Source organism: Papio anubis, chromosome X, assembly GCF_008728515.1.
Source record: "Papio anubis isolate 15944 chromosome X, Panubis1.0, whole genome shotgun sequence".
NCBI lineage: Eukaryota > Metazoa > Chordata > Mammalia > Primates > Cercopithecidae > Papio > Papio anubis.
Genome location: NC_044996.1, coordinates 129,540,795 through 129,559,863, shown reverse-complemented (window position 1 = coordinate 129,559,863; position 19,069 = coordinate 129,540,795). Strand labels below are relative to the sequence as shown.

The 19,069-nt window shown below is 40.3% G+C and overlaps 2 pseudogenes across 1 annotated transcript; both read left to right on the top strand.

The window, feature by feature from the left end:
• Window positions 1-4,872: 4,872 nt before the first annotated feature.
• On the top strand, window positions 4,873-5,823 carry LOC101010117 (annotated as a pseudogene).
• A 9,794-nt stretch (window positions 5,824-15,617) lies between these two features.
• On the top strand, window positions 15,618-16,139 carry LOC101005960 (annotated as a pseudogene). Its single transcript, XR_641819.4, has one exon. The product of XR_641819.4 is annotated as a 60S ribosomal protein L32 pseudogene (transcript).
• The last annotated feature ends 2,930 nt before the right edge of the window (window positions 16,140-19,069 follow it).

Sequence of the window (19,069 nt, the reverse complement as noted above, 5' to 3'; positions counted from 1 at the left end):
TTTAATATTGTTTCCTTGCCAAGGTCAGCAGTGAAAACACCTGGTATTGGGATCAAAGGTTAATCACAGGCACAGCTTCCATCTAAATAGAGGTGAACATGGATACTACTGAATCTGCAGGAATCCGCTGTTGAGCAAAAAGCACTGGTCTAGGCATTGGGTGTGTATTATTTGTCTTTTGCTGCCTAACAAATTATCCCAAAATCTTAGCAGCTTTATACAGAAATATTAATTATCTCATAGTCCATGGATCAGGAACACGGGCAAGGCTTAGTTGAGTCTTCTGACTAAGGGTTTCTCAGTGGGTCACAAACAAGGTACTGACGGGGACTGTAGTCATCTCAAGGTTTGATGGCTTATAATTTCACTCACATGGTTGTTGACAGGATTCAGTTCTTCATGGGCTGTTGGACTGAGGGCTTCAGTTTCTCTCTGGCTGTTGACCAGAGGCAGCCCTCAGTTTCTTGCCACATAAGCTTTTCCATAGGGCAGCTCACAACATGGCAACTGGCTTCATCAAAGTGAGCAAGCAAGAAGAACCAAAGAGAGAGTGCAAGCAAGATGGAAGTCACAGTCTTTGGCAACCTAATCACTGAAGTGACATTGTATCACTTTTGCCATGTTCTACTCATTAGGAGCAAGTCACTAGGTCCAGCCCACACTTAAGGAGAGGGGATTACATGAAGGCACGAATAGTAGGAAGAAGAGATCACTAGGAGCCATTTTAGAAACAGCCACCAAAGAAGACTTATATTTCAGTCAAGTGACAGTGATTACCAGCATGATACTGGTTATATTATTTTACTGTTTTGCCCTCAGTTCTCCCATTTGCAAAATGGGGAGTTGGACTGAATTGCCATTGGTGTTCACAAGATGTTAATAAGTTTGTCCTATCTGTGGGATTGAATTGTTGGACATAAATGCCATAGGGTATTAAACATTTTTCATTATGTTAGCTAAGCATTTTGGCCTCAAAGAATAAGGTCTTTCTCAAGTTACCACAAGGAAAGTGCTCATCTATAGTTAGGATCCAGGTGGTTTGAACTGAAATGGCAGGTAAAAGGTGATTCTAGGAATTCACTTCTTTCATTATATCTGAGGAGGCCTTTCTCATGGCATTTTTGCATTGCTCTGGAAATCTACTCCATTCTCCTCTGCCTTCTGTCTGACTTCTCCTTAACACATGTCTTTTACTTACTCAGTTTCTACTTTCTTGCTATTTTAATTTGCCATGGTCCATCATGGCCTGAATCGTATAATCTGACATTTCCTATATGCATCCTTTCAATAACTAATGTATTCCATATCTCCCAGGGTAAATTACTTAGAAAGACAATCTTAATGTTCTATGTCATCTTTTCATGTCAGGCTTTTTGGGAGATATGGAAGGTCAATACAGGCTCACTGTAAGTTATTGTACACCCATCCTCTAGTGTTTTGAATATCTTACACATGAAGGAACAAATCCCAGGACCACTTCTGATGAGCTCATAATTCTTCCAATTCCATTTATAGCCTTTTTCTTCTTTATTATTGATAAAAAAAGATAGTGTACAACAAGATAAAAATCTAGGGTTGAGTATAAGTCTATGATCTGTGTTCTAGACTCTATAATAAAGACAGGAATCTAAACAACAAGAAAAATTAATTCAAATGTCTTGAGTGATTTGTTCTATTGATGAATTTGGAAACTATGACTTTTTGACCTCTCCTCACTTTTACTTACTCTGAAGTATGGTGGGCAGAGAATTATCTGAATTACATCCAGGGAGAAGGTTTCAATTGATTTCAAACGTTCTGAATGATTTCAGCTAAGTTAAAACTTTTGCTAAGTCCCTGTTGACTTCCCAGTTTAGAGGAGAGGTCACAGTAGAAAATCCAGGTCATTGAGGACATACTTACTTTGTTCCGAAGTGAGAATGGAGAGTGCCTTTAGATACACACACACACGCGTGCGCGCGCGCACACACACACACACACACACACACACACACAGGTCTTCTCTCCAATTAGGAATCAATCTGGCTTTATATTTCCCTACTTTTGTTGAAAACAGAATTTCTAGCTTACAATGTAATTTCATTGATGTGCTACCCTTGTAATTAAATGAAGATTCAATGATTCTTTTGTTATCCTTGCTTGTTGATATTTATTTTCTTTTTAACATCTCCTGAGGATTCATTTCTTCCAGAAAATCTTTTGCAACTTGATTCCTTAGTTGGGCTGTAATCAATTACATGCTTTGGGAGCCCAAAGACGGTTGAGTATTTTTAAATCCAGTCTCTTTATTTTACAGTTGAGAAAACTGAGGCCAAGTAAAACTAAGTGGCTTGCCCAACATCATGTAGCTAGTTAGTGGCGGAGCCATGACTGGAGTCCATGTTTTAATACAAGATTTAAAGACCTTTATACCTTAATTAGTCAACTAACAAAGTATTATTGAGTATCCCCTCTCTTCTCTATTGTAAGTTAGAACCTGTTATGGAGCTAAGATAGATCAAGAGAAATTAGAAATAATCATTTCTCACCAAAAGTTATACTTGTAGTCCTCAAATATGTGGGATTTACATTTCACAGCAAGATCTCCCACTGTGGTAGTCATGGGTATCTATTGATCAAATGTCCAAAGTTCTACTACCATTCTTCAACCACATTCAAATATATCCTCTTACTACTGTTGGGGCACAAAGAATAATACCCCAAAAGTATGGTGGTTTGGCATTACTAGGAGAACCCGCTCCTGATGGTTAAGTGGATTCTTTTCTATTTCCCAGGTGTCTTGGCTGGTTTGAGAAATAAAGGGAAAGAGGACAAGAGAGAAATTTAAAGCTGGGTGTCCAGGGAGACATCACATGTCGGCAGGATCTGTGATGTTCCCCGAGCCATAAAACCAGCAAGTTTTTATTAGCGATTTTCAAAAGAGGAGGGGGTGCATGAATAGGATGTGGGTCACAGAGATCACATACTTCACAGGGTAGTAAAATATCACAAAGCAAGTGGAGGCTGGGTGAGATCACAGGACCACCAGATGGGGTGAAATTAAAATTGCTAATGAAGTTTCAGGCACGCATTGTCACTGATAACATCTTATGAGGAAACAGGGTTTGAGAATAGACAACCTATCTGACCAAAATTTATTAGGTGGGAATTTTCCTTGTCCTAATAAGCCTGGGAGCACTACAGGAGACCGGGGCTTATTTCATCCTTTCGGCTTCAACCATAAAAGACCGCACACTTCTAAGGGGGCCATTTATAGGCCTACCCTCAGGCGCATTCTGTTTCTCAGGGATGTTCCTTGCTGAGAAAAAGAATTCAGCGATATTTCTCCTATTTGCTTTTCAAAGAGGAGAAATATGGCTCTGTTCCGTCCGGCTCACCGGCGGCCAGAAGTCTTATCTCTGGTGTTCCCTGAACATTGCTGTTATCCTGTTCTTTTTTCAAGATGCCCAGATTTCATATTGTTCAAACACACATGTTCTACAAACAATTTGTGCAGTTGACACAATCATCACAGGGTCCTGAGGCGACATTCATCCTCCTCAGCTTATGAAGAAGATGACAGAATTAAGAGATTAAAGTAAAGACAGGCATAGGAAATCACAAGGGTATTGATTGGGAAAGTGATAAGCATCCATGAAATCTTCACAATTTATGTTCAGAGATTGCAGTAAATACAGGCATAAGAAATTATAAAAGTATTAATTTGGGGAATTAATAAATGTCCATGAAATCTTCACAATTTGTGTTCTTCTGCTGTGGCTTCAGCCGGTCCCTCCGTTCGAGGTCCCTGACTTCCCGCAACAGACATGCTGAGCACTTAGAATTAAAAGAAATTGGAAGGCTCTCCTCCCTCTCCCAAGTGCAGGGAGAAACTCTGGTATTTCCTTATCTGACTAAGGATATTTATTTTTTAAAAGAAATGCAAATGTCTTAGGAACCCTTCCTTGGGAATATTGTCAAATAACCAGGAATGATTAATCATTGGAGAAGAGAAGAGACTAAAAGTCATCACCACACCTGGATAGACTTTTCATCTGTGCTTCTGAGGGCAGTTTTGAGAGATTACCTGGGAGACTTTATCTACATAAGAAGACAGTCTTTGTTCACAGTACAGTTCCACCCATCACCTTCCCATAGCTTCCCATTTAGTTTCCTAAGAAAATAATTTAAAAGATAATGTCTGTATCCCAGGCCCATTTATTTTCCCTAAAAGTCATGAACTACCTTTCTAAAATTGCCTACAGCACCCCACTTCACTCTCCCCTATGAAGAGAATAATTAAGCCTCAACCATCTGGCCCTTTTTGCCTCATATTTGCTGGACTCCTGTGTCCACGTGTATGTTAATAAATTTGTATTGTTAACAGAGAAAACAAACTCTGCAAAATATTTTAAACAGGTTTATTCTGAGCCCATATGAATGATCATGGCCCAGGGAACACAGTCTCAAGAGGTCCTGAGAAAGTGCACCTACAGCAGTCATGTTACAGTTTAGTTTTGTACATTTTAGGGAGGCAGAAGTTACAGGCAAATATATAAATCAATACATGGAAGGTATATATCAATTTGGCCCCAAAAGGCAGGACATCTCTAAGTGTGGGCTTATAAGTCATAGGTAGGTTTTATGTATTTTTTAGTTGACAGCTGGTTGAGAGTTAAGCTATTGTCTAAAGACTTGAAGTCAGTAGAAAGGAATGCTTGAGTTAAGATGAGGGAGTTTGGGGGGCAAGACCCTTTTTAAGTAAATGAAGCCTCATAGGTAGCAGCCCTTAGAGAGAATAGATGGTAAATGTTTCTTTCCAGTCCTTAAAGGCATCAGACTCTCAGTTCATCTCTCCTAGATCCAGGAAAGACCTGGTTGTATTAATGGAGATTCTCTACAGAAGCAAATTTCTCCCATAAAAGACAGATTTGCAAGGTCATTTCAAAATATGTCAAAAATATATTTTGGCTATTTCTCATCTTGCAAGATGGAGGTGAAAAAGTTGAGAAGCCAGATACTAAAGACAAGAAACCCGAAGCCAAGAAGGCTGATGCTGGTGGCAAGGTGAAAAGGGTAGTTACCTCAAGGCTAAAATGCCAAGAAGGGGAAGTGCCATTGCAGCTGCAATCCTGTCCTTGACAGAAGAATTCGCAGATATTCCCGATCTGCTATGTATTCCAGAAAGGCCATGTACAAGCGGAAGTACTCAGCTGCTAAATCCAAGGTTGAAAAGAAAAAGGAGAAGGTTCTTGCAAGTGTTACAAAATCAGTTGGTAGGTGACAAGAATGGTGGTACCTGGGTGCTTAAACTTCTCAAAATGACTAGATATTATCCTACTGAAGATGTGCCTCAAAAGCTGTTGAGCCATGGCTTCAGTCAGCATGGGAGAAAACTACGAGCCAGCATTACCCGCTGGACTGTTCTAATCATCTTCACTGGATGCCATAGAGGCAAGACAGTGGTTTTCCTGAAGCAGCTGGGTAGTGGTTTGTTACTTGTGACTAGACCTCTGGTCCTCAATCGAATTCCTCTATGAAGAACACACCAGAAATTCTTCATTGCCACCTCAACCAAAATTCATATCAGCAATGTAAAAATTCCTAAACATCTTGCTGACGTTTACAGCTGTGGAGGCCCAGACACCAGGAAAGTGAGATCTTTGACACAGAAAAAGAGAAATGTGAGATAACAGAGCAGCGCAAGATCAATCAGAAAGCTGGGGACTCACAAAGTTTACCAAAAATCAAAGCTATTCCTCAGCTCCAGGGCTACCTGTGATCTGTATTTGCCCTGATTGTTGCGGGAAGTCAGGGACCCTGAACAGAGGGACCAGCTGAAGCCATGGCAGAAGAACATAAATTGTGACAATTTCATGGACATTTATTAGTTCCCCAAATTAATAGTTTTATAATTTCTTACGCCTGTCTTTACTGCAATCTCTGAACATAAATTGTGAAGATTTCATGGACACTTATCACTTACCCAATCAATACCCTTGTGATTTCCTATGCCTGTCTTTAATCTCTTAATCCCGTCATCTTCGTAAGCTGAGGAGGATATATGTCACCTCAGGACCCTGTGATGATTGCATTAACTGCACAGATTGTTTGTAGAGCATGTGTGCTTGAACAATATGAAATCTGGGCATCTTGAAAAAAGAACAGGATGACAGCAATGTTCAGGGAACAAGGGAGATAACTTTAAACTCTGACTGCCTGTGAGCCGGGTGGAACAGAGCCATATTTCTCTTCTTTCAAAAGCAAATGGCGAAATATCACTGAATTCTTTTTCTCAGCAAGGAATATCCCTGAGAAAGAGAAGGCGTCCCTGAGGGGAGGCCTCTAAAATGGCTGCTTTGGGGATGGCTGTCTTTTACGGTCAAAGACAAAGGGATGAAATAAGCCCTGGTCTCCCGTAGCGCTCCCAGGCTTATTAGGAAGAGGAAATTTCCGCCTAATAAATTTTGGTCAGACGAGTTGTCTGCTCTCAAACCCTGTTTCCTGATAAGATGTTATCAATGACAATGCGTGCCTGAAACTTCATTAGCAATTTTAATTTCGCCCCATCCTGTGGTCCTGTGATCTCGCCCTGCCTCCATTTGCTTTGTGATATTTTATTACCTTGTGAAGCATGTGATCTCTGTGGCCCACACCCTATTCGTACACTCCCTCCCCTTTTGAAAATCACTAATAAAAACTTGCTGGTTTTATGGCTCAGGGAGTATCACGGAACCTGCTGACTTGTGATGTCTCCCCCGGACACCCAGCTTTAAAATTTCTCTCTTTTGTACTCTTTCCCTTTATTTCTCAGACCAGCCAACACTGAGGGAAATAGAAAAGAACCCACATTGAATATTGGGGGTGGGGTTCACCTGATATCAGGAAAAGTGAGATCTTTGACACAGAAAAAGAGAAATACAAGATAACAGAGCAGTGCAAGATCAATCAGAAAGCTGTGGACTCACAAAGTTTACCAAAAATCAAACCTATTCCTCAGCTCCAGGGCTACCTGCAATCTGTATTTGCCCTGATGAATGGAATTTATCCTCACAAGTTGGTGTTCTAAATTTCTTTTTTTTTTTGGAAGGGTTTATGAATGGAGACGGAGTCTCGCTGTGTCTCCCAGGCTGGAGTGCGGTGGCGCGATCTCGGCTCACTGCAAGCTCCGCCTCCTGGGTTCACGCCATTCTCCCACCTCAGCCTCCGAGTAGCTGGGACTACAGGCGCCCGCCACCACGCCCGGCTAATTTTTTGTATTTTTAGTAGAGACGGGGTTTCACCGTGTTAGCCAGGATGGTCTCGATCTCCTGACCTCGTGATCCGCCCGTCTCGGCCTCCCAAAGTGCTGGGATTACAGGCTTGAGCCACCGCGCCCGGCCTCTAAATTTCTTAAGGAGAACTTAAATAATCGATAACTCTCTCTATATATAGTTACATATATATATGGGTAAAATATTTTTATTTCCCTCAGGTCTGCTATCTGTCATGTGATGCTATACCAGAGTCAGTTTGGAAATTAAGCCACATACACCTGATTGGCTCAGTGGTTCATTTTACAGTTGAAAGTAGCAAACTATGTCCTTGTCCCAGTGGAGATGTTGTTAGAGATAGGCGATGACTCAGCAGAAGCCTTCATGGGCCATGACTGAAAATCAGATGGTCATTCTAAGCCCTCCTCACCCCTGCCTCTAGTCAACATTTTGATACAACATTGACGAGAAGGTGGGGCACCACAGGAAGTACAGAGGCTTAGTAATCCGTTAGCCTGTTGAAATGGGTATTTGGAGTCAGAAATTAAGTTAAAGTACAAAAAAATATAAAAGTGATAGTCGGTGTACCCATGAAACTGTGGATGGAAGTGTATTTCTGCTTTGTACTTTAGTGTAACATTCCCATCTGCCTTAGTTCATTTTGTATTACTATCAAGGAATACTTGAGGCTAGGAAATTTAGGAAGAAAAAAGGTTTACTAGCTCACAATTCTGCTGGTTGGAACGTTCATGATTGAGCATTTCCATCCATTGAGGGCTTCAGGAAGCTTCCTTTCATGGCAAAAGGCAAAGAGGAGCCAGCATGTGCAGAGACCACATGGTGAGAGAGGAAGCAAGAGAGAGAGAGAGGGGAAAGGTGCCAGGCTCTTTTAACAACCAGGTCTCTCAGGACCTGATGGAGTGAGAAATCACTCAGTCCCAAGGGAGGGCATTAATCTATGCATGAGGGATCTACCCTCATGACCCAAACGCCTCCCACTAGGCACTACCTCCCAATAGCATCAAACTGGGGGCTAAATTTCAACATGAGATTTAGTGGGGACAAACAAACTGTATCCAGATCATAGCTTCATCTAACAAAATGTTCCCTTTGGGCATCTCAGATAATTAATACAAATTTCTCCATTTGTAAGCTGAACAATGTATAGTATAAAAAATATTATTAAAAACTTTAAAAACCACTTGGTTTTGGATAATATGTAACATGTCACTATACTCCAATGTCCCACAATGTCCTCAATGAATGTTCCTTCAGGTGTGTCTTGAGAATCTGTCACCAAAACAATCAAGGCAAAGAATTAAAGCAATTTAAAAATTTGCTAAAAGCAAAACGTGTTCTAAAATCAAACTTAATCATTTCACAATAAATGGTGAAGGCCTGCCTAGGGAGGAACCTTCCCTCGATTAATTGTCACATTCTTTTTGTAGCTCTGAGGGATGTTCTGTGATACACGGATTTTTTTTCTTTGAGGTACTGTGATACAAGGTTTTTTGTTCCCTGTAAATACCCCACTTTTGGACATTTTTGCAAATAAATATTTAACCCACCTGTTTAAATTCAGTGATTGACCAAGTCAATTTTTCTCTTCTGCTGAGTGGCAGCCTCACTTTTATGCATTACACCAGATATATGAGGGTTCACTCAGCATGTCCATAGCAGAGTAACCAAAATTGGGACCTATTGTGCACGGCTGGCTAGCCCATCTGGAAAGCCTGGGACATGGATGTGATTCCTGTGGAATAAAATTTGCCATTTTAAATTTGCACCCCAGCCAGTCATATCAGCACTGTCTTCCTCAGTCAGGAATCCCCAGGAAAAAAGTGCTATAGGTTCACTCTCAGAAGTCAAAGAAGAACGTATTTATCAAATGGAGGAAGAATTGTTCCTACCAAATAAATATTTCATGACTAGACCTTACATTACCCAATACAGTAAGAACTTATCAAGTATGTTCAGAAACTGCTTTGCTTACTGTCACATGTACTCCAAAGGAAGGATTTACATGGTAAACTTGAGCGAACACTCTAATATGAGCAGAATTGGCCGTCATAGTGACAAAAAAGGAAAATTTACATTCTTTTTTTTTTTTTTTTTGAGGCGGAGTCTTCACTCTGTCGCCCAGGCTGGAGTGCAGTGGCACCATCTCGGCTCACTGCAAGCTCCGCCTCCCGGGTTCACGTCATTCTCCTGCCTCAGCCTCCCGAGTAGCTGGGACTACAGGCGCCCGCCACCGCGCCCGGCTAATTTTTTGTATTTTAGTAGAGACGGGGTTTCACCGTGTTAGCCAGGATGGTCTCGATCTCCTGACCTCGTGATCCGCCCGCCTCGGCCTCCCAAAGTGCAGGGATTACAGGCGTGAGCCACCGCGCCCGGCCCCAAAATTTACATTCTTATAAAGGCATTTTGAAATTTCATTATTCATGTAGTTTATTTTGCCCTTAGTCTTTCCTCTATGGAAAAATGAAACTTATACAGTTTCGTGTTGATACTATGGTTGAGTTGCTAAATATGAGTATTATTATAATTTATAAATCATAATCTCTTTGTTGTCATTTTAGTCCCTCGAAAGGGCTTCTTGCTATTCCAATAAGATTTTTGTTCTTGCTTCTTCCCCCTACTGCTCCACCCTCCAATCAGTGTGTTTCTTTTGCATTGGCATTAATGTAACATAAGGGAAAGTGTGGGAAATGATATCTAAAAAAATTGAGTAAAGTTTTAAATATTGTTTTTGCTCCTATTTAGATCTAAGACAACAGGAACAAAAATATTTTTTAAATTGCAAAACATCGGTTATAAAAGGAAAGTAAGCCAGACTACAGAAACACACACACACACACACACACACACACACACACACACACACGTAAACCTGGATGAACATCATACCGTGGTGCTGCAAACCATATTTTCTGGCCAGGATGCTTGAGTATGTTACCATTTTCTTGCAGGCTTGGCATCTCAATATTAGGGTTATAGCTCATAAGCATGGTTTATAATGTAATTTTCTCCAAATTTATATTGGTGAAACCAAGTGACCAGAAAAAATATGAGTTAATTTGAAGGCTATAATCCAATATTAAAATGTTAATGGCATTGAAGAGCTTCTAATCCTTCCAAATGAGGTCATGACATATCAGAGATAATAAGCCATCTTGAAAAGATCCTAAGAACCAGGTCTCTGGGCAATGGTTTACAAACTAGACAGCATCCATTCAGAATATTTTCCATCCCAATTTAGAAAGCAAATAAATAATTACTATTTTGAGGGGAGAATTATAGCACTTAAGCATTCTGAGGGTTACGTATTTTAAGGGACTAATTCCTTATTGCCTGATTTTAAATTCTCAATATATTTACTTTAATCTTTGCTAGTTTAAAAAAATATTTAAGTATTCAATAAAGTGCACTAATTATACATATATAACTTGATGAATTTTTATGACTCAGATCAAAATATAGAACATTTCCAGTACTCTGGAAGGCTGCTTCATGTCCCTTTCAGTCAATACCCCCTTTATTTATTTATTTATTTATTTATTTATTTGTGATGGAGTCTCACTTTGTTGCCCAGGTTGGAATGTGGTGGTGTGATCTCGGCTCACTGCAACCTCCGCCTCCCAGGTTCAAGCAATTCTCCTGCCTCAGCCTCCTGAGTAGCTGGGATTACAGGTGTCCACCACCATACCCGGCTACTTTCTTTTTGTATTTTTAGTAGAGGTGGGGTTTCACTATGTTGGCCAAGCTGGTCTCGAACTCCTGACCTCAAGTGATCCACCCACCTTGGCCTCCCAAAGTGCTGGAATTACAGGTGTGATCCACCGTGCCCGGCCCAATACCCTCTTTTTAGAGATAAAAAGTATTCTGACAGCTAAGCAATATTAATTAACTTTGCTTGTGCATGAATTTCGTACAAAGGAAATTATATAGTCTATGTCATTTTGGGTCTGGCTTCTTTCACTCATCAAGTCTGTGAGAGCTATCCATGTCACTGTATGTTTTTTGTAGTTCACTTTTATTGTTGTGTATTTTTCTATTATATGAATATATGACAATTGATATCTCTTTCTCCTATCGACAGGCATTAATGTTGTTTTCAGTTTAAGTTATTATGAATAAGGCTACTATGGGCAAGTTCGTATATGTCTTTGGAACACATATGCATTCATTTTTCTTGGTTATTTCCTAGGAGTTAATAGCTAGGTCATGTTTATCTTAAGTAGATGCTTATTTAGCTTAAGTAGTTACCATCAGTGTTTTAAAGTGGCTTTACCAATTTACATTCCTACTAATAATGCATATGAAAAGTTCAATTGCTTCACATCCTTGCCATCACTTGGTATTATCAATCTTATTAATTTTGGACCTTCTATTCAATGTGCAGTAATATCTTATTGTGATTTAAGTTTGACTTTTCCTGAGATTTAAATAAGTTGTACACCTTTTTATGAACTAATGGACCATATGGATATTCTATTTGTAAAGTGCCTGTTCAAGTCTATTGCCTGCTTCTAAATTTGGCTATTTGTCTTTTTTATATTTGTTTGTAGGGGTTCTTTATATATTCTGGATATGAGCCATTTTTTGGTAGATCTAAAAATGTTTCTCCATTTGTGGCTTGCCTTTTTACTACCGGAAAAGTATCTTTTGATGAACAGGAGTTCTTAATTTTAGTTAAGTTCAATTTATCAATCTTTTTTATGGTTAGTGTTTTTAGTGCAATTTTAAAGAAAAATTTGTACCTTTTCTAGTTTTGCTTACCAGCCAACAAAAAAAAAATATAAGAATTGAATCTAGCATTCTTACTGATGTGGACAATCAGAAAACTTTAAAATGCTATAAAACGCCACTGGAATAGCTAGAATTTTAAAGACTTTCGGGAAAAAAAAAGTTGGTGAGGATGTGGAGCAACTGGAAGTCCCATTGCTGATGTGAGTGTAAAATAATATATTCATTTTGGAAATCCATTTGTCAGTTTCCTATAAAGTTAAACGTACACCCACTCTGTGACCCAAAATTTCTACTTCCACGTATTTACTTAAGATAAATGAAAACATATGTCCACAAAAAGCCATGTATAAGAATGTTTACGGCCAGGCGCGGTGGCTCAAGCCTGTAATCCCAGCACTTTGGGAGGCCGAGACGGGCGGATCACGAGGTCAGGAGATCGAGACCATCCTGGCTAACACGGTGAAACCCCGTCTCTACTAAAAAATACAAAAAACTAGCCGGGCGAAGTGGCGGGCGCCTGTGGTCCCAGCTACTCGGGAGGCTGAGGCAGGAGAATGGCGTGAACCCGGGAGGCGGAGCTTGCAGTGAGCTGAGATCCGGCCATCGCACTCCAGCCTGGGCGATAGAGCCAGACTCAGTCTCAAAAAAAAAAAAAAAAAAAAAAAAAAAAGAATGTTTACAACAATTTCATCTTTAATAACCCCAAATTGGAAATAAATGAAATATCTATCTACAGATCAGATAAGCAAACTGTGGTATATTCATACAATAGAATAATACTTAGTGATAAAAAAGAATTACTGATACAAACAATAATATGAATAAGTCTCACAGACATGCTCAGGGAAAGATACCAGACACAGAGACTACATTTTGCATAATTTCGTTTATATGAAGTTGTAGAACTTGCAAATTAATATGTGGTAATAGAAATCAGAACAAGCTGACAACTTTCAGTTCTAGAAAATATTTTTCTTGCAGAGAAAACACACTCAAGAGTTGATGAACAATGCAGGGAGAAAAACTGTATTGTCTGAAAGACAAACACAAATCCTACTGGCAGATAGTTTCAGTTTCTCTTTGAGGACATCAAGATGGCAACTTTTATCATTAGCAGCCCGGGAAACAGAAACAATGTGTGTCTGTGTCAAATGCTTTATTCTCCAGCACTGAAGGACATTTGGAAGCTTTGGTTCATAGGAATCCAGCCAGTGTGGCTATTAGGGAGGTGACAGTCAAGAGGATGAAAGGACTGGAGGGGAAGCAGAGCCCAAGACAAAAGGAAAGAGGAAGGTCCCCTCTGCTACCCAGAGAGAGGTCAGTTATTAAATAGCTTCCAAAGACAGAATGCCAATTCTGAGACTTGTCCTAAGCAGATTTTTTTCATTCTCACCACTTGGTTACAATCATTACTGTGACACAGATTATACAAGCACTTGGTTGCTTATTGTTAGCTAACGTGCCATTGTGTGACCTTTGGACTGTTGAATTTCAGGTTTCAGCTTGCATTGATGCTTACTTCTCTTTTCTTAGTCTACTTTAATTAGGCCACAAGCAACGGGGCACTGTAATTTTTTCTATTCTAGGTACAGCTACAGATGGAATTATTTCCATGTTATGAGGAAATGAAAACTAAGGCAGAGAAAAAGTTGTGTCTGTGTTTTCCACTCCAATGTGGAGATCTTTTAGAAGGCCTAAGGTTCACTGTTAGCATCTTTGAGATACTTTGTCTTTTTCTATGAGTTCTACATGTAGGAGAGGTGGGCATGATGGAACTTATTCATTCAAGAGGTGAGGCTCAGAAACATCCGCTGAAGGATAAGAAAACTGAGTAAGTGCATACACTGTTGATAGGAATGTAAATTAGTATAGCCACTCTGGAAAACAGTATGTAGATTCCTCAAAAAACTAAAGATAGAACTACCATATGATCCAGCAACCCCATTGCTAGGTAGATACCCAAAAGAAAGAAAATCAGCATATTAAAGAAATGTCTGCACTTCCATGTTTATTGTAGTCCTATTCACAATAGTCTAGATATTGAATCAACCTAAGTGCCTATCAACAGATGAAAGGATAAAGAAAATATGGTATGCATACACAATAGAATACTATTCAGCCACAAAAAGAATGAAATCCAGTCATTTGCGACAACATGGATGGAACTGGAAAACATTATGTTAAGTGAAATAAGCCGGCCGGGCGCGGTGGCTCAAGCCTGTAATCCCAGCACTTTGGGAGGCCGAGACGGGCGGATCACGAGGTCAGGAGATCGAGACCATCCTGGCTAACACGGTGAAACCCCGTCTCTACTAAAAAATACAAAAAACTAGCCGGGCGAAGTGGCGGGCGCCTGTGGTCCCAGCTACTCGGGAGGCTGAGGCAGGAGAATGGCGTGAACCCGGGAGGCGGAGCTTGCAGTGAGCTGAGATCCGGCCACCGCACTCCAGCCTGGGCGACAGAGCCAGACTCAGTCTCAAAAAAAAAAAAAAAAAAAAAAGAAATAAGCCAGGCACAGAAAGATAAATATTCCATGGTCTCACTCATATGTGGGAACTTAAAAAATTAATTGGAGTTGGTGAATAGAATAGTGGTGACAAGGCTGAGAAGAGTAGGGGAAGGAGAGCATGAAGAAAGGTTGGTCAATCAGTACAAAAATACAGTTCAATTATTTTATTTTATTTTAAATTTATTTTTTAAAAATTTATTTTATTTTTTTTTTAAAGACATCACTCTGTTGCCCAGTCTGGAGTGCAGTGGCATGATCATAGCTCACTGCAGCCTCAGACTCCAGAACTCAAGTGATACTCCCACCTCAGCCTCCTGTGTAGCTAGGACTATAGATATGTAGCTAGGACTATCACGCCTGGCTAATTTTTTAGTTTTTTGTGGGGATGGGGTCTTGCTATGTTGCCCAGACTGATCTCAAACTCCTGGCCTCAAGTGATCCTCCTGTGTCAGCCCCAAAGCACTGGGATTACAGGAGTGAGCCAGTGTGCCTGGTCCAAGAATATAGTCAGATAGAAGGAATAAGTTCAATAGCACAGTAAGGTGACTATAGTTAATAATTTGTTTTATATTTGAAAATGATTAGAAGAGAAGATATAAAATGTTCCCAACACAAAGAAATAAAAAATGTTTGAGATGATGGATATCCCAATTACCCTGATTTGGTCATTACACATTGCATGCATATATTATAATATCACATGTACCCCATAAATATGTACATCTATTATGGATCAATTTTTTTTTTAAAACTACAATAACTAGAAAATATTAAAGAAAACAGCAAATTTAAAGCATCTCTACTACTCAAGAGTTGGCCTGGTCCTATTAGCTAATCCTTGGTGTTGCTAAGAGCTCGCTTGGCACTTACAGCTAAACTGTGGTGTTTTCTTGATAAGCATAAACAATCTCACAGAGCACCAGATTCAGATAAGCCCACTCTGTGACCACGATGGATGAAGAGAAAATAAGACCACCTTGTATCATGTCTGAACACAAACAAAAGCATGAACATTGTTCAAACCACAAAAATGATCAAACGGCTTTCTATCTTGGCTAATATACGTAACGGATGCTGCCTTATCAATGACAATGTTAGCCTCATACTAGTCTTCCTTCCTTTAGATAAGATTTATTACGGCTCTCTTCCTCGGCGCTGCCTACGGAGGTGGCAGCCATCTCCTCCTCGAAGGCATCATGGCCGCCCTCAGACCCCTTGTGAAGCCCAAGATCGTCAAAAAAAGAACCAAGAAGTTCATCCGGCACCAGTCAGACCGATATGTCAAAATTAAGCGTAACTGGCGGAAACCCAGAGGCATTGACAACAGGGTTCGTAGAAGATTCAAGGGCCAGATCTTGATGCCCAACATTGGTTATGGGAGCAACAAAAAAACAAAGCACATGCTGCCCAGTGGCTTCCGGAAGTTCCTGGTCCACAACGTCAAGGAGTTGGAAGTGCTGCTGATGTGCAACAAATCTTACTGTGCCGAGATTGCTCACAATGTTTCTTCCAAGAACCGCAAAGCCATCATGGAAAGAGCTGCCCAGCTGGCCATCAGAGTCACCAACCCCAACGCCAGGCTGCGCAGTGAAGAAAATGAGTAGACAGCTCATGTGCACGTTTTCGGTTTAAATAAATGTAAAAACTGCAAAAAAAAAAAAAAAAAAAAAAAAAAAAAAAAAAGATTTATTATGATACTCAATAATAGAATTATCATTTCTTAACAGCATGTAATCTGGAATAAAGTCCTTCTTCCTGAACTTTCCTCCAAATCACGCACTACAAGTCCAAATACTGTGATAAGTCCTAACACCTCTACTGAGATGCCCTATGGCTCCCCATGGTGTTCATTCACTCTCACTGTAATAAGTCAAAAAAGTCAACTTTCACTGACTCTAAGTGTGCTCCTGAAGGTCTTCAGCTGAAGGACATTAACAGAAGCATAAAGAAATTGCGTGGAATTTCTAAGACAATGTGAATACCAAGAAAAATCACACCTTGAGGACCATCTGCATATAGCTCAGTACCAAAACTCAATTATGTGCCATTTGAGAGACTTCTTGTACCTCAATCATTTTTAGCCTGGCCTCTTGGCTACTAGAAGCAGAAAGAAACAAAACTTATATGTCTCATATGGAAACCTTGTAGTGAATATGTGCCTCACTTAGATAAAGACGCCCAGGGAAGAGGTGTATGGTGTCAATATTTAGTGGGTCAGAGATGATAGACATCTTTGTCAGAAAATGGGGCTCATGGAATCTGGAGAAAGACAGGTGGAATCATCACTGGGGTGACTGACGTAACGGAAAAGCATTAAGAGAAAGAGTGAGAGACTGAGTCCTGGAGTTCCTTCCATAACATTTACACCAGGAGAAAATGCTCTCTGTGCCTAAACCCTGGCCCCAGCCCAGACATACAAATGCCAGTTTCCTACAATGACTCTTGGTGAACAAATTCATTCCCAAGGCTCTAGGTTGTTTTGTGAAGACATTGTCCTTTTGACAGGACATTTACACTTAAAGTGACTATGTGGTAGTTAAAAATCAGGTTCTGGAGTCAAAAATACCTGGGTTTAAATCCTAGCTGCGTCACTTATAAGTTACTGTTCTTGGGAAAGTTCCTAACCTCTTAGTGCTTCAATTTCTTTACCCAAATAACAGAGACAATAATAACTGTAACAACTGTGCCTACTTTGTAGGATTTTGTGTAGTGCTTGCATAATGTTTGGCACATGGTAAGCTTTCAATGAACTATAGCGATTGTTCATATAATTGGTCTATATTTGGAAGTATGATGATGTTACTTTTTCCTAGTATTTGAATATTTGTTTCAAGAGAGTTTTACATAGATGTCAAACATCCTTATGTAGTTACATGTGTACATATACACTAAAATACATATGTATACATATCCATACCCAGATGAACACTTGCATTCATGGGTTTTTCATGAATACTGGGCTGGTCCTTAGGTGAGTAAATGTTGTGAAATTATGGGGCTCAAGTTAGCTCGGGAATGAATACAAGCCTGCAGAAGGCTAAAGGTGACTTTGTAAATTTCCAAATCTTAGTGCTGATAAATTTTACTTGGCTTTTCCTGAGCTGTTTTCCTAAACTTAGAAGTTTGCTTCCTTAAATAATTTGACAGCCCCTCTTGTCATTTTACATTTTCCCACTAATTCTTATCCCAGAAGTTATCGTGACTGTTAATATCAGCCCTCTCCAACAGTGTTTTGGTCACAAAGGCGGCAAAGAGCCATGGCGAATAATTACTTAACTATTGTTAATTCTTGTCCCTCAAAAGGGAGCCTGGCTGAAAGAAGTCCCAATGGACCATAACTCCAAAGTCCACACAGTGATAATGTTTTCTATTAAAAAGAGTTTGGAATGACTGCTCGTAGAATCGGGGAAACCATCTCACACAGGGGAAGTGTGATGGAGGATAAGTCAGAGTGGAAAAAGACAGGGGCCTTACTCAATTATGCTTTAAAATAGCTTGTATTTGTGAATTTGACAAAAATATATGACCATATGAATCACTGCTAGGGCCCCTTCCAGGGCCTTGGAAGGATTCAGTACAAGCATGGGGCCTTGAGGTTAAGCTGTTTTAGTAATGCTGCCTATGCCTCCAACTCTCCCAGGCACTGATAGAGTTTCAGTTGCAGTTGTCACTTGTTCGTCCAAAGGAATAGCTATTTTTTTTTTTTTTTTTTTTTTTTTTTTTTTTTGAGATGGAGTCTGGCTCTGTCGCCCAGGCTGGAGTGCAGTGGCCGGATCTCAGCTCACTGCAAGCTCCGCCTCCCGGGTTTACGCCATTCTCCTGCCTCAGCCTCCGGAGTAGCTGGGACTACAGGCGCCCGCCACCTCGCCCGGCTAGTTTTTTTGTATTTTTTAGTAGAGACGGGGTTTCACCGTGTTCGCCAGGATGGTCTCGATCTCCTGACCTTGTGATCCACCCGTCTCGGCCTCCCAAAGTGCTGGGATTACAGGCTTGAGCCACCGCGCCCGGCCAGGAATAGCTATTTTGTGCAGACTGGTGGGAGAACAGGTTTAGGATTGCCATTCTGGGTGTTGGGCATGGACTGTGTCTGTCTCATTAGCACTGAAGCCCCGGGGCCAGCCTGATGCCTTCCACAGAACAGGTGCTCAGTAAACATGGGCCGTATGAAGGAAGAAACCAAGAATTCCAACCCCAGGATGACAGGGATAGTGAATTCCAATGATTTATTGAGTGAGGGATAAATGATACAGAGAATGTGCACAGCATTAAAGTTTACAAAAGTCTTTCATGTACATAAGAGGTTGGCAAAACACAGCTCATGGATTGGTAGGTCAAATTTAGCCTGCTGACTTATCTTGTAAATCAAGTTTTATTGGAATACAGCCATGCTCATTTGTTTACCTATTGTCTAGACAGTTTTCCTGCTGAAATAGCAGAGGTGAGTAGCCACTGAGATTACATGGCTTGCAAAGGCTAAGATGTTTACTATCTGGACCTTTAGAAAAGTTTGTTGACACCTCATGCATATTATTATATTTTGATTTTGAGCCTCATTTCATGCCTGTGAGGGAGGTCAGAA